This window comes from Myxocyprinus asiaticus, chromosome 1, assembly GCF_019703515.2.
Source record: "Myxocyprinus asiaticus isolate MX2 ecotype Aquarium Trade chromosome 1, UBuf_Myxa_2, whole genome shotgun sequence".
Classification (NCBI taxonomy): Eukaryota; Metazoa; Chordata; class Actinopteri; order Cypriniformes; family Catostomidae; genus Myxocyprinus; species Myxocyprinus asiaticus.
In genome coordinates this window covers 33378503-33392838 of record NC_059344.1, presented here as the reverse complement: position 1 = coordinate 33392838, position 14336 = coordinate 33378503, and positions in this window count along the sequence as shown.

Genomic DNA, 14336 nt, shown 5'->3' with positions numbered 1-14336 from the left:
TAAATGTATGACATGCTTGAAAAATACTCTTTGGTTTTCTACAAATTGTAATTTAAGAGGCATAGCTATACTGTAAGTTTATTTTTTATGAAGAGCATCATTTCAAGTCAGTCTGCATTTTATGACCTCAAAAAAACATGTATTAAATATTGCATTGTGTTTTAAACAATATTTTGTTTTATTTCTTTAAGAAAAATGTAAAACTGTTGACGTTTTATCGATAGTCTGCCTATTCTATACCCAAATTACAGCCACTAGTATGTGTGTTAAATACACACTTTCTGTATTTCTATGTTTAATTTCCACTGATAGATATTTTCTGTTGGACATTTCCACAACTGTCTTTCACTTCCACAGACTTTCATCAACTAACTTAAAGTGGATGTCACATTCTTTTAACTCCTGCTCAGGTAGTCTCAAAATGTGGTCATTAGCAAATTCTTCTAAACTTGTTGGTTTCAAATCTTGTATTGACTCCTCAGGGAAATCTAGGCTGCCGAAATCTCTTCCTCCAGGTGTAGGCTGCCTGAAAAGGTAATGTCAATTAAATGAAGCGTAATTGACCAATACAATATTCACCTCAGCCCAAAGTGGATTAATAAAATATAACAGCTATATCACCAGAAAACAAATTAACAAGGGCACTCTCACATTTACCTGATATTACCTGTGAGTGGTCTCTCTGTAGTAGAATTACTATATTGAAGAGTGCACCAATTCAATTGAAAAGTCAGGCAGCCAGCTAACACTATGAGAACCTGTGAAAAGAGAACTTTATGGCAGGGGAAATTCAAATCATTACTAAATGGCACATTTCTTAAAATATGATTAAAAGAGTAAATGCAGTGGCAAAAGCTTGGATCACGATGATATCAAACTCTGTTGATAAATGTAACAAAACACATTTGCATGTACATCAACATCCCATTTAGCCATAGCATTAAGGAGAACCCTCAACACATTGTTTGGATGATCAATTTTTAAGTATTTTCCACAATGCCATTTAGGCAATTAAGGAGAGAAACAAATAAGTGGTTACTTTACAGTGTGTAAATCATTTATTGGCTGTTCCATCAAAACAGAAGAAATGATTGAGGTGACTGATTGGCTCCACTTAGTAGCAAATGGCCTCTCAGCAGGCCCAAACTGCCTTTTAGTGATACCCCCTCCTGCTCATTTGTGGTATGACCAGTTCTGGCAATGCTATCGAAAGATATCCTACATGTGGGATATGACACATCCTGATCCAGCCATGAACACAAGCATGACATGAGAACACACAGAGACACCAGCATCTGAGAGACCATGTAAAGAGGTTCAAGTGCAAATAAATGTGAATATTGTTGCCTGAATTATTGCCAGAGAAATACTGAAATACCATAGAGTCACCCACTCAGCTGCCACGTGGGGGGATAATTATATTCAGATGGAAGGCTTGGTCATCACTTACTGTATGGTGGATAAGCACTCTCTTGTAATCAAATAAACCTTTTACTGTTATGTAAGATTGTCATTTTCTTAAATATGGAAGGTGCACCCACAGGGAAGCTTTCAAGCTGTGTGCATCTTTTCCCCAGCAATAGTGCATCGGTCATCATGAAATGCCAGCTCTTCCATTGTAGCCACGGAAAACATGCCAGCGGGTATTGCAATTTTAGAGGCCTGTTTTTTTTTTACCACAACAGAGTGCATAAAACATCTGCTACCTTCCTCTTTTACTGTTGCGCGCGCACGCGCACACACACACACACACACACACACAAAAAAAAAAAAAAAAAGCAGCATAATAATGCAGCTAATACAGCAAAGGAAGAAAATGTTAAATCAACATGTCAGGCTATTCATTTAAATCTCTACAATATGTAAATGTACAGAAATTCTTATAAGACACTTTTAGATTGTTTCAAAATAATTACTTAAGGTTAACCTAATTTCTGCCAATTAAAATTCACTGTAAGGCTTAAAACTATTTTAAAACTTACCTGATGTCCATAAGATTTAAAATATCCAAAAGCACTACAGAATGCACTACAAAAAGTAGTTTGTGTCAAATTAATCTGCATTGCATTTCCTGGGACAAGAGACGTAAGTGTTTCAATATAATCACGTCAGCAATGGAGAACCAACTATTCCCATGAGCTGAGAAAGAGGGAGACAGAAATGCTTTGGTTCATCTGTGATGAAACGGCTCTAAAGCAAAGTGTCTTGTTTAAGCTTTATAAAATGAAAGAATTGCTATTCCTATTTTGTTATAGGCTAAAACAGAAAAGATAACTGTATAAAGAGGATAATGGTAAACAGTCTCACCAGCATGTGAATATGAAGCATCAGGTCTCCATGAAAAATTATGTGTATGAACAGACCTCTTGATACCCTGGAATCTTCACAGCTCAAGTCATACAGATGGATTGTGCTGTCACAATAACAGAGAGAGCAAGGCAGGACACAAATTCAGGGAGGCAAGGAAAAGGATTATTTACAAGAACAAACCAAAACTCCCACGAAGGGGGAAAAACAGAAACAGAAAGATAAACTAGAAAAACTCACAAAAACCAGAAACCGGCAAGTGAATAACAGGAACAGGACAAAACCAACTGGTTACAAACAGCACCACAATACAAACGATTTGACAAAGGACTCAACACGAGGAGAGCTTATATAGGGAGAGGTAATTGGGAGAGCAGGTGCCGTGGATTATCAGGTGATTGGAGTAATGATCGTTGCCAAGGCAACTGGAGCTGGCAAACTGGCAGCCAGGGAGAGGGATTTCGTGAAGGAGCAGGGTCAGAAGGCCAGGGAAAAGGTTTAAGGGGAGGAGTAAGGTCAGGTGGCCAGGGAGGAAGGCCCAGGAATGAAACAGGTCAGGTAACGAGCAGGGAACAAGTTGGGCAGACAAAGAAGCCAATCCAGACAGGGAAGGAAGACTACAGGGGACAGATTGGATGACCTGAGTTTCGGGAAAGGGTAAGGGAACAAAAACTGAGGGGACTAGAACAGCTGTAGGGAATGGATTGGTGAGGAGGCAGACCGAGGTCAGGGATAGGATAAGGGTAGGGAAAGTCTCAGTCTTGGAGAGGAAGATACTGGCAGGAAGGGCAGGGACAGGGGTCAGCAGATTGGGCGGCGTTCGCTGGACAGGGGTCAAAAGACTGGATAGGGTTGGCTGTGGTGGTGGGCGCTGAGTAGGGGTCAGGCTTAGCGGTGGCTGCTGGACAGGGGTCAAGAAGGAAGGCAGCTGCTGGCATGTGGTCCGACAGAGCGGCAGCCAATAGGAGCTGGAAAGACAGAGAGGTGACCACAGGGGACTGGACAGATTGGACAGAGGATGCTGGCGACCTCTGTGACTGGGAGCGCTGGCCTCTGTCACTGACAGAGATGGTGTAACGGCCTCTGTGGCCATGAATGCTAACAGGGGCAGGGGAATGGCCTCCGAGGATGCTGGCAGTGGCAGGGGAACAGCCTCCATGGCCGTGGATGCTGGCAGCAGCTGGGGAACAGCCTCTGTGGCCATGTGTGCTAGCAGCAGCTAGGGAACGGCCTCCATGCCAGGAGCGCTGGCAGCAGCAGGGGAACGGCCTCCATGGCCATGAGTGCTGGCAGCGACTGGGGAACAGCCTCCGTGGCCGTGAGCGTTGGCAGCGACTGGGGAACAGCCTCTGTGGCTGTGAGTGCTGGCAACGACTGGGGAACAGCCTCCGTGGCCGTGAGTGCTGGCAACCACTGGGGAACAGCCTCCGTGGCTGTGAGCATTGGCAGCGACTGGGGAATGGCCTCTGTAGCCGTGAGTGCTGTCAACGACTGGGGAATGGCCTCTGTGGCCGTGAGTGTTGGCAGCGACTAGGGAAAGGCCTCCATAGCTGTGAGCGCTGGCAGTGACTGGAGAACGGCCTCCATGGCTGTGAGCGCTGGCAGCGACTGGGGACTGGCCGTCTGCAGCGGGCCCCTCCACCTCCTGCTGGTCAGCAGCGGCAAAGGCAGCTGGAGCTGACAAACTCAACGTGGCACCTGCAAGACACAAGAGGGCGTAAGAGACAAGGCAAACACAGGAAAAACACTCAGATGAGACAAACAGATAGTCAGGGGAGGCACAATCAGGCCAGTATGGCATCATTTTTATATCACCAGAACTTGAAAAAGCCTCCGAATTCATGATATTGAAAAAAGACTGGGTGTAATTTGATGTTATCGAAAATTTTTGCTGTTAATTTTAAATATTAGAAAATATTTTGTGTGAATTCACCTCCAAAAAATTCAGGTTGTAAAATTCAAGTTTTTATTATTCAAGTGGTGGATTTCAGGATGTGAAATTCAGGTCTCAATATTCAGGTTGTTGAATACGGGTTGAAAAATTCAGGTGGCAAAATTTGAGGATGACATCTGGGTAGAGCAAACGAGCATTGATGTAATCAAACTCTCTCTTGGCCAATCACCAGGCACTTTAGTGGTTGGCGGGAGTTAAAGGAATAGTCCACCCAAAAACTTCATGATGGTGCCACAGATGGCTGCCTCGGTGTGGAGCTCCTCAGTTCTTTTGTTGTTTTTGTTTGTTTGTCCTGTGTTTAGTAATCTTTTTTCCAGTCAGTTTTAACAGAGACGAACTGCTGAACATTCGACAACATGTACCAGACAATCTTTTCCCGGTTTTCGAATATTCAGAAGTTTTGCTAGACATTTTAGTTGGAGGCGCAGCTTTGCTGTTCAAGAGACGCAGGCGAGGGAGGCAAGCCGGTGCACTGGTCAAACTCCGTCGGCACGGATTTCGAACAGCGCTGCCGAGTATTCACTTAGTGGATCTCCGCTCTCTTCCTAACAAAACAGACAAACTACATCTCCTCACCAGCACAAACAAGGACTTTTCAACCTCTGCTGCCTTGTGCGTCACAGAAACCTGGCTGAGTGAAGCCATTCCGGACAGCGCGTTACATCTGCCGGGCTTCCAGCTGTTCAGAGCAGATCACATCACAGATTTAACGGGGAAAACGAGAGGCGGTGAAACATGCTTTTATATCAATGAAAGTTGGTGTACAGATGTAACAACATTAAAGAGAATGTGCTGTCCTAATTTGGAAGTGCTCTTTATTAATTGTAAGCCTTTCTACTCGCCACGGGAGTTTTCCTCGTTTATTCTGGTGAGTGTGTATATCGCGCCAAACGCGTGTTTGAAAACAACGCTGCAACAGCTGGCTGATTAAATCACAGACATGGAACAACAATACCCGGACTCAGTTATTATTATTCTTGGGGATTTTAACAAAGCAAATCTCACACATGAACTGCCCAAATACAAACAGCACATTACATGCCCCACCAGAGACAGGAACATACTGGATCATTGCTACACAATAATAAAGGATGCATTAGAGCAGCTTTGGGACTCTCTGATCACTGTCTGGTTCATCTTCTTCCAAACTACAGGCAGAAATTAAAATCAACCAAGCCAGTAGCAAGGACTGTAAAGAGATTGACCAATGAAGCAGAGCGGGAACTACAAGCCTGCTTCGATTGCATGGATTGGAGTGTTTTTGAGGCTGCAGCCACAGACCTGGACGACCTCACAGATATCAAATCAAATCAAATCACTTTTATTGTCACACAGCCATATACACATGTTGGGCCTCATGTATTCAGATAGAAGACAAAGGCAGGCCTAACACAGTTGTAAAAACCTAACTCAAGCCCCCACATTCCAAGTCGTAAATCTTAATGATAAAAATCGCGCCAAAATCAAACAAAGGGAGTCCAAAACAAACTGCAAATCCCATGAAGCCTTGCTCACTAAAGGATCGAACTCTCAACTCCTATTGGATGAGGCACACAACAGAAAGTCCCTCAAACATGACATCATCAGGAGTTGAAACACCTCTGAAATGCTTTCGGGATTTGCTTCCAGCGACTTTGTTTACAGCGTGTGGACGCAGCTCTTCGCTGCTCTCAGGTGCAACCTCGTGGCACAAGGAAGTAACGTCCGACTTGAAACTGTGGCCATACAATCTCCATCTCGCTGGACGAGTTGAGATTACTCTGTGTTCCACTGAACACTCTAACGGATCCGAAGGAGACTGCCGAGCAATTCGCATCTTCATCCGTTTGCCTGCAGAAGTGAAGAGATTAAAGATTTCTCTTCCATCTTCAATCAAGTCGATATTTCTGAGTTTTCCGCCAGCCCGCTGAGAATCAACAGCCGTACCGCCCACCGACAGAGCGAGGAAACGGCCTCCCGTCATCACCCGAGCCTCAAGGAACCGGGTCAGAGTTAAAGGACGGAGGAAAACACATTCTACCTGTGTCCTTATGCGATTCAAGTAAGAGGTTTACGTCTGGGCAGAGATAGAATATTATAGTGTGTTATTCTTGTGTTTCAAGGTTTTTTTGATTGTACAGATTACGGACCGCCATGTCCGCTCATTATTAATACTCAGGGTATTAATTATCACGAATTTGTTTTGCTGTATTGTGGTCCAACCAAATTGGACTGTTGTGCAATTTCGCCATCGCGGGTGAGACAGCAACTGAGATCATCCATTAAAGAGTCAAATAACGCGGGACTGTTTACGAGCCGTCCACCGCGTCTCTGAGCGATGAACTAACAGCTGTTTTCTCTCCCACGATCGTGAAATCGGCTTTAGGGCTGTCACTTCTCTCTCTCTCTCATACTAACCACACACACACACACGCGACCCCTCACAAACATTCTGGCACACATTTTTGGCTTGTAGATAGCTTAAATGCTAAAGCCCAGCTTTGGTAGACACCATTGACTGGTTTCTCTCCGCCCCCATTCGCGGTCATATTCCCTGGCCGGAAGTCTCGCATGACATACTCTCCACGAGAGTCACGTCCGCCATTTTGTGCGCATCCCTCCTTACACACACACACACACACTGTCACACACACACACACACACCTTATGTGTTATAGGATTATTTTTATTTCCATATCTAATCATATCACTGTTTAGTTTGTAGTTGTAAGTCGGAAGTTTATTGACTGCATTGTATTAAGTATTAATTGATATTACTGCATAAATAAACTTTGTTTATATTACAAAGAGAAGTGTTTTGGTTTGTTTTGCATATGCCTGTGTCATGCTGACAGGATGTCAGTGCTCGGATTCAAACCTTCATTCATTGTTTTTTTTCCCGGAAAATCGATATTCTTCGTATGTCGATTTTCCTAAGAAAACAATCTAATATTGAGACTGTTTTACTATTTGGTTATTAGTCCCTGATTTCAGGGTGGTGCCCCGTCAATGTTAATACTTATTAATATTCTATTGATTTTTGATAATTGACAATTATCTTTGATGATTGTTGATTTAAAGGATATAAAAAAGCTAACATTGATTCTCATCAATGTTCTATTGATTTTAATAATTAATAATTGTCTTTGATAATTATTAATTATTGCTAATAACCAAACTTGCTCCTAAACGTAGCACACTACATTTACTGGAGCCCCATATGTGGTTTTAATGAGTTAGATTCAATTGATTAATTCAAATATTAATTAATAACCACAGAAATAATTATTAATTATTTCTGATAGTAACACTGATCTAAACAACCAGTAAAGCCCTACACACAAGTGCAATGGTGTGTGAAATTCTTGGGTGCAGTTCCGAGCAACATAGCAATCGTGACAGTGATGAGACATATACCAATTTACAATAAACATCAGATTAACACAACACAATTTAAAGTCTAATATACACATAATTACACACAACACAATATACAATAATAACATACACTGTACAGTATACAATACACACAATATATATACACATTATTCAATTAAAAAAGTATATATAGTATATATAGAATGTACAGTAGGTTGTATTGTACTGTATTGACATTCAGGCTGTCGGTTGATAGTAAGTTGTTAAGAGAGAATATAATATAATAATAATATAATTTATGACAGTCCGGTGTGAGATATAAGAGTCAGAGTAATAAAGTGCAGTGCTGATGTATTTTGATTGTGGGAGATCAAGAGTTCAAAAGTCTGATTGCTTGGGGGAAGAAGCTATCATGAAGTCGGCTGGTGCGGGTCCTGATGCTGCGATATCGCCTGCCTGATGGTAGCAGTGAGAACAGCCCATGGCTCGGGTGGCTGGAGTCTCTGATGATCCTCCGAGCTTTTTTCACACACCGCCTGGTAAATATGTCCTGGAGGGAGGGAAGCTCACCTCCGATGATGTGTCTGGCAGTTTGCACCACCCTTTGCAGTGCTTTGCGGTTGTGGGTGGTGCTATTGCTGTACCAGGCAGAGATGCAGCCAGTCAGGATGCTCTCTACAGTGCAGGTGAAGAACCGTGTGAGGATGTGGTGGTTCATTCCAAACTTCCTCAGCTGTCTCAGGAAGAAGAGGCGCTGATGAGCCTTCTTCACAACGACTTCAGTGTGGATGAACCATGTGAGTTCCTCAGTGATGTTGACACCCAGGAACTTGAAGCTTCTGACTCTCTCCACTCTCTCTTGAACTGGTGCTCCGTTGATGGTGATGGGACTGTGTTCTCTGTCTTTTCTTCTGAAGTCCTTTGTCTTACTGACATTGAGGGAGAGGTTGTGCTCCTGACACCAGTGTGTCAGAGTGTGCACCTCCTCTCTGTAGGCTGTTTCATCATTGTCAGTGATCAGACCTACCACCGTCGTGTCATCAGCAAACTTAATGATGGCATTGGAGCTATGTGTTGCCACACAGTCATGTGTGTACAGAGAATACAAGAGTGGGCTGAGAACACAGCCCTGTGGGGCTCCAGTGTTGAGGGTTAGTGATGAGGAGATGTTACTGCCCATTCTAACCACCTGGCGTCTGCTTGACAGGAAGTCCAGGATCCAGCTGCACAGCGAGTTGTTTAAGCCCAGAGCCTGGAGTTTCTCATCAAGCTTGGAGGGCACTATGGTGTTGAATGCTGAGCTGTAGTCTACAAACAGCATTCTCACATAAGTGTTCCTTTTTTCCAGGTGGGAATGAGCAGTGTGTATTATAGATGCAATGGCATCATCAGTGGAGCGGTTGTTGCAGTAAGCAAACTGCAATGGGTCTAGAGAGAGAGGCAGCACAGAGCAGATGTAATCTCTGATTAGTCTCTCAAAGCATTTGCTGATGATGGGGATCAGAGCAACAGGACGCCAGTCATTTAAGCAAGTTATTTTGGATTGCTTTGGAACAGGTACAATTGTGGACGTTTTAAAGCATGTGGGGACTACAGACAAAGAGAGGGAAAGGTTGAAAATGTCCGTACAAACACCAGCCAGTTGGTTCGCACACGCTCTGATGACGTGGCCCGGAATGCCATCTGGACCTGTGGCTTTGCAGATATTCATCCGTCGGAAGGATCAGGTTACATCCGCTACAGAGATGGAGAGTGAACTAACCTCTGTAGCTTCGGCCGCGAGAGCTCTCTCCGCGAGGGCGGTGTTATTTCCCTCAAAACGAGCATAAAAAGTATTTAGCTCATCCGGGAGAGAGGCAGCAGTGTTCATGGCGGAGTTTTTATTCCCTTTAAAGTCCATGATGATGTTAATTCCCTGCCACATGCTTCTAGAGTTGGTGGTGTTAAACTGTCCTTCGATCTTGTCCCTGTACTGGCGTTTTGCTGTTCTGATATAACTGGCTTGTTTATGCTCCTCCGCGTTCCCGGACTTAGAAGGGGAGATCCGCACATTAAGTGCCGTGCTAACATCGCTATTAATCCATGGCTTCTGGTTCAGATAGATTCGCACAGTTCTGGTTGGAACGACGTCCTCTACGCACTTTCTGATGAAACACATTACGCTATCAGCGTAAAGCTCGATGTCGTCATCAGAGGCGAACCGGAACATCTCCCAGTCCGTGTGATCAAAACAGTCTTGTAGCGTAGAGTCTGATTGGTCCGACCAGCACTGGATCATTCTGAGGGTGGGTGCTTCCTGTTTCAGTTTCTGCCTGCAAGCGGGCAGAAGCAGAATAGAAGAGTGGTCCGATTTGCCAAATTATGGGCGGGGGAGGGATTTTTAGCCATCCCGGAAGTGAGAGTAGCAATGGTCCAAAACCCAAACCCCTAGTGTGTTGAAACTGATGTGTTGGTGGTATTTTGGTGCGACTGATTTGAAACTGGCTTTATTAAAGTCCCCAGTCACAATGAATGTGGCCTCAGGGTGCGCGGTTTCCTGCTTGCTTATAATCCCATACAGTTCCTTGAGTGCGCGGACTGTGTTGGCTTGTGGTGGGATGTACACAGCAGTGATAATGATCATTGTGATTTCCCTCGGAAACCAGAATGGTCGACACAGAAGCATGAGAAATTCCAGATCAGGAGAGCAGAAAGACTTGATAGAATGTATGTTCCTCTGATCACACCAGGATTTGTTGATCATAAAACATACACCACCACCTCTGCTTTTACCTGAGAGGTCTTTTGCTCTGTCTGCTCAGTGCACGGAGAACCCCACGGGTTCGATGGCTGAGTCTGGAATCTCCGCAGACATCCAAGTTTCCGTAAGGCAGATAAAGCAGCAGTCCCTCATCTCTCATTGGAAAGAGATCCGCGCTTTCAGAGCTTGTTATCCAGAGACTGAACATTTGCCAGTAGAATACTGGGTAGCGGGGGTCGATTTGCGCGGCGTCTCACTCTGATGAGAACGCCGGCTCTGTTTCCCCTTTTCCTCCTGCATTTCCGTGGCCGGGCATCCCTCTCATGAGCGCACGTCACGGAGATGTTCAGAAGCGAAAATTTGTAGTTAAAAAGTATAGAAGTATTGTTTTGTTTCTAAAGAATAATCAATCGTTTGTGTTCAGAAGACCTTTATTTGTCGACTGGAGTCGTGTGGATTATTTTGATGTACCCTAAATATGCATTTTGGACCATCAAGAAATGGAGGACATTCACTTGCATTGTTTTGAAGAGGAGGCCTGAAATGAAATCCTAAAAGTCTTAAATTCTGTTTTGATGAAGAAAGAAACTCAGATACATCTTGAATGGCCTGAGGGTGAGTAAATTATCAGCAAATTTTCAGTTTTGGGTGAACTATTCCTTTAAGAAGACCAACATGGTGGAGGAACAAACGAAAGTGCCTCTTTTAAGAGTAAGTCGTTTATTTTTCATTTTACTGTTGCTAAATTATAAAAAAATAAAATAAAATAAAAATAAATGTCCAGTATAAATGTGATAGATAACTTGCAATTTTGCTACATACTTGTGTTGAGCTATACAAACAAAAAGAGTTTACTGACATCTAATAGACAGAAGACTACATAATTCGTTTACTATATAACAAAACATGTATTTGTGATAATCACTGTCGCAGATTTGCAGCTAATGCCTTTTTTTTTTTTTTTTTTTTTTTTTTTTACGCTGCTTTCGTCCTCTGTGTAAAACTACTGTTATTGTGGTGAACTTGGACGGAAGGATGATACCAAGACTAATAATGTACAGTATAACTGACACATACAAATAGTAGTTTAGAGAAAATAGAAGTGAAATATGGAAAATTCTGTGCTCTAAATGAATGGATTCAATTTGCATTTTATCATGCTGTGTTGTTTGTGTTGTATTGTTTTTATGTAGTATTAACTTTTTAATAATATTGTAAGATTTAGGATGCAAGTGAAAATATATGATGCAATACTAAGCTGTGTCTTGTTAAATTGTGTTTACAGACTAGTCAAGCTGATGTTTTGCAAGCTGCAAGGCATCTAGTGTCCCTTTTGACCTCTTGTGAGAGTCAAGGGGGTACAAGCTTTAGGGAGTTTTATGTCAGGTTCAGTATCTAGATTCAGTGGAATAATAACTTTAAGACTTGTTTCTGTTAACTAAGGACTAATTGATTTTCATGTGTCTACCTATATGCAGAGAAGGTCAGGGAGGTCAGAGTGGGCAGTCAGCCTACCAGGCACCAAGACCTACTCTTCAGATGGAAATGACAAGGTTTAGCAAATCAAACAATTGTATCAAATCACTTGTCACTGCTCTAGCTATATACACAAGAGTAACAGTGAGTAAAAGTCTTGGATGCAGTTCCATCAACATGTATTGACAAAATTATATACAGATATATTCAAAATGCTTTCAGTATGCAGTGTTTTCATAATTTACATGTCGCAACATTCTTTAATAAGTTTAACTGATATTTTTTTCCCATTCCCAAATAGGTCCTTTCCAGGACTTTTTGCCAAACGGAAGGGCAAACGTCGTCTTTCTGCAGGCAGCCCTGTGCCATCTAAACTGTTGAAGCCATTAGATGTAGTTTTCTACCATTTACCACATCAGTATGAATGAACACCTAAGGGAACAGAGCAGGTAGTGCATATGCAGGCTGGTTTAGGCCAGAAGACTGTCAGTCTTGATGTAAATATAACTCATGAAGAGGTAAGTACATTAATATATTTTTCTTCCCAAATAAGTTCTTAAAAAGCCAGTTTAAACTTTTTAAACCTTTATTCAAATCTTTTGATAAGTCTATGTGTGGGGTTAATTTACAGTAGTAACCTAAATGTTATTTTTGTTTGGAAAAGAAAGCTGAGCATGTTATGTCATACATTTATTTATACAGTATTGTGCATAATTCTTAGGCATTAGATGTTTCACATAAAACATTTGTATTCAGATGGTTATTTTATGTCTTTTGCACTTGTTTGTCAATATCAAATATAAATTTGAGAGATCTAAACAATCCTTTTTGTAAATAGAATAGAGTGGAAGTAGAACAAGGACTTAGCGACAATACATTTTTTATATAGCTGCAAGCGACAATCATCGGGGTCCAAGCACAAATGCCATGAATATTTTCAAATGCAATGAGTTTTTACTGCAAAGTCAACAACCTTGAATTACATTGCATTGCAAAGGATATATGGAAAGCAATTTACATACTGATATAATCACTGCATATAAATAAATACTAGGTGTTATCTCACAATATTGCAAATGTTGGGAAATATTTAAAAACAAAAAAGCAACATACCTCAGAATAAGTAGAACATTATGAAATGTTGATTGTTGTAGAATGCCTACATTATGTGGGCCTGCAAAAATTATTTTACTCATATAATGACATTTGAACAAATAATAATACAGTAATACAACAGTGAAACAATACTACACAGACCAAATAGTCATTTTACTGCAGACAACGTGTTAGAGTACAGTAAACTAGGATCAGCCTACTACTCAGAGGTCAGTGCAGCAATGATAAAGATACCACTGCTTATAAGAATTTGCTCTCTTTATGAACACTTTTATACTTGTACTTAGGGCACGTATGTGTTTGTTTTTTTTGTGCTTGATTGCAGTTGTTGCTGCTAAGGGTGGCCCAACCAGTTATTAGGTTTAGGGGGCAATCACTTTTTCACACAGGGCCATGTAGGTTTGGATTTTGTTTTCCCTTAATAATAACAATCTTCATTTAAAAACTGCATTTTGTGTTTACTTGTGTTATCTTTGACTAATATTTAAACTTGTTTGAAGATCTGAAACATTTAAGTGTGACAAACATGCAAAAAAATAAGAAATCATGAAGGGGGCAAACACTTTTTCACACCACTGTATATATATATATATATATATATATATATATATATATATATATATATATATATATATATATATATATATATAAGCTGCATCAAAGTTGCAAAAATGCAGTTTGTTTGCACAGACTTTTTAATGCCACGTAGTACAGGCCTGGCAGAGCATCACCAGTGAAGATACTCTTCACCTGGTGATGTCTATGAGTCACAGACTTCAAGCATTCATTGCATGCAAAAGATATGCAACAAAGTACTAAATGTGATGACTTTAATGTACATATTATTGCTGTGTCCCAAACATACTAGTGCCCTGAAATGGGATGGGTACTATGTATAAAAAGTGCTGTAATTTCTACATGTTGGAACTAAAATGTATGAAAATTTATTAAAGCCTGAGAATGTGCACTTAACCACTTGTGAACTGTTTGATTACCAATCTAAAATTGTGGACTACAGAGGAAAATTAAGAAAAAAAGTATTTATCCCAAACATTATGAAGGGCACTGTACAAACACTTGTGCATGCCATCACTACTTGTGGGTGGGGTCCTGTCTCATGGTTTGCAGGGGGGCCAACCAAGATATTTGGTAGGCCACTAAGAGTGAAGATTTATATTTTGAGACTTTAAATTTTGTTGTTGTTTTATTTATTTTTATTTCTTTAGGAGGATGGGGTAGTCGGAAGCTCTCCCTTGTTGCTCCGCTCGATTGTGGATATATGGGTAGAATACTAAAAACATCTGGGAAAGGGCCAATTTATATAGCCCAATTCAAGAAGAGCTAGACGTCAGTCCATTAAAACATACCTCAGAAGCATTCAGCAGC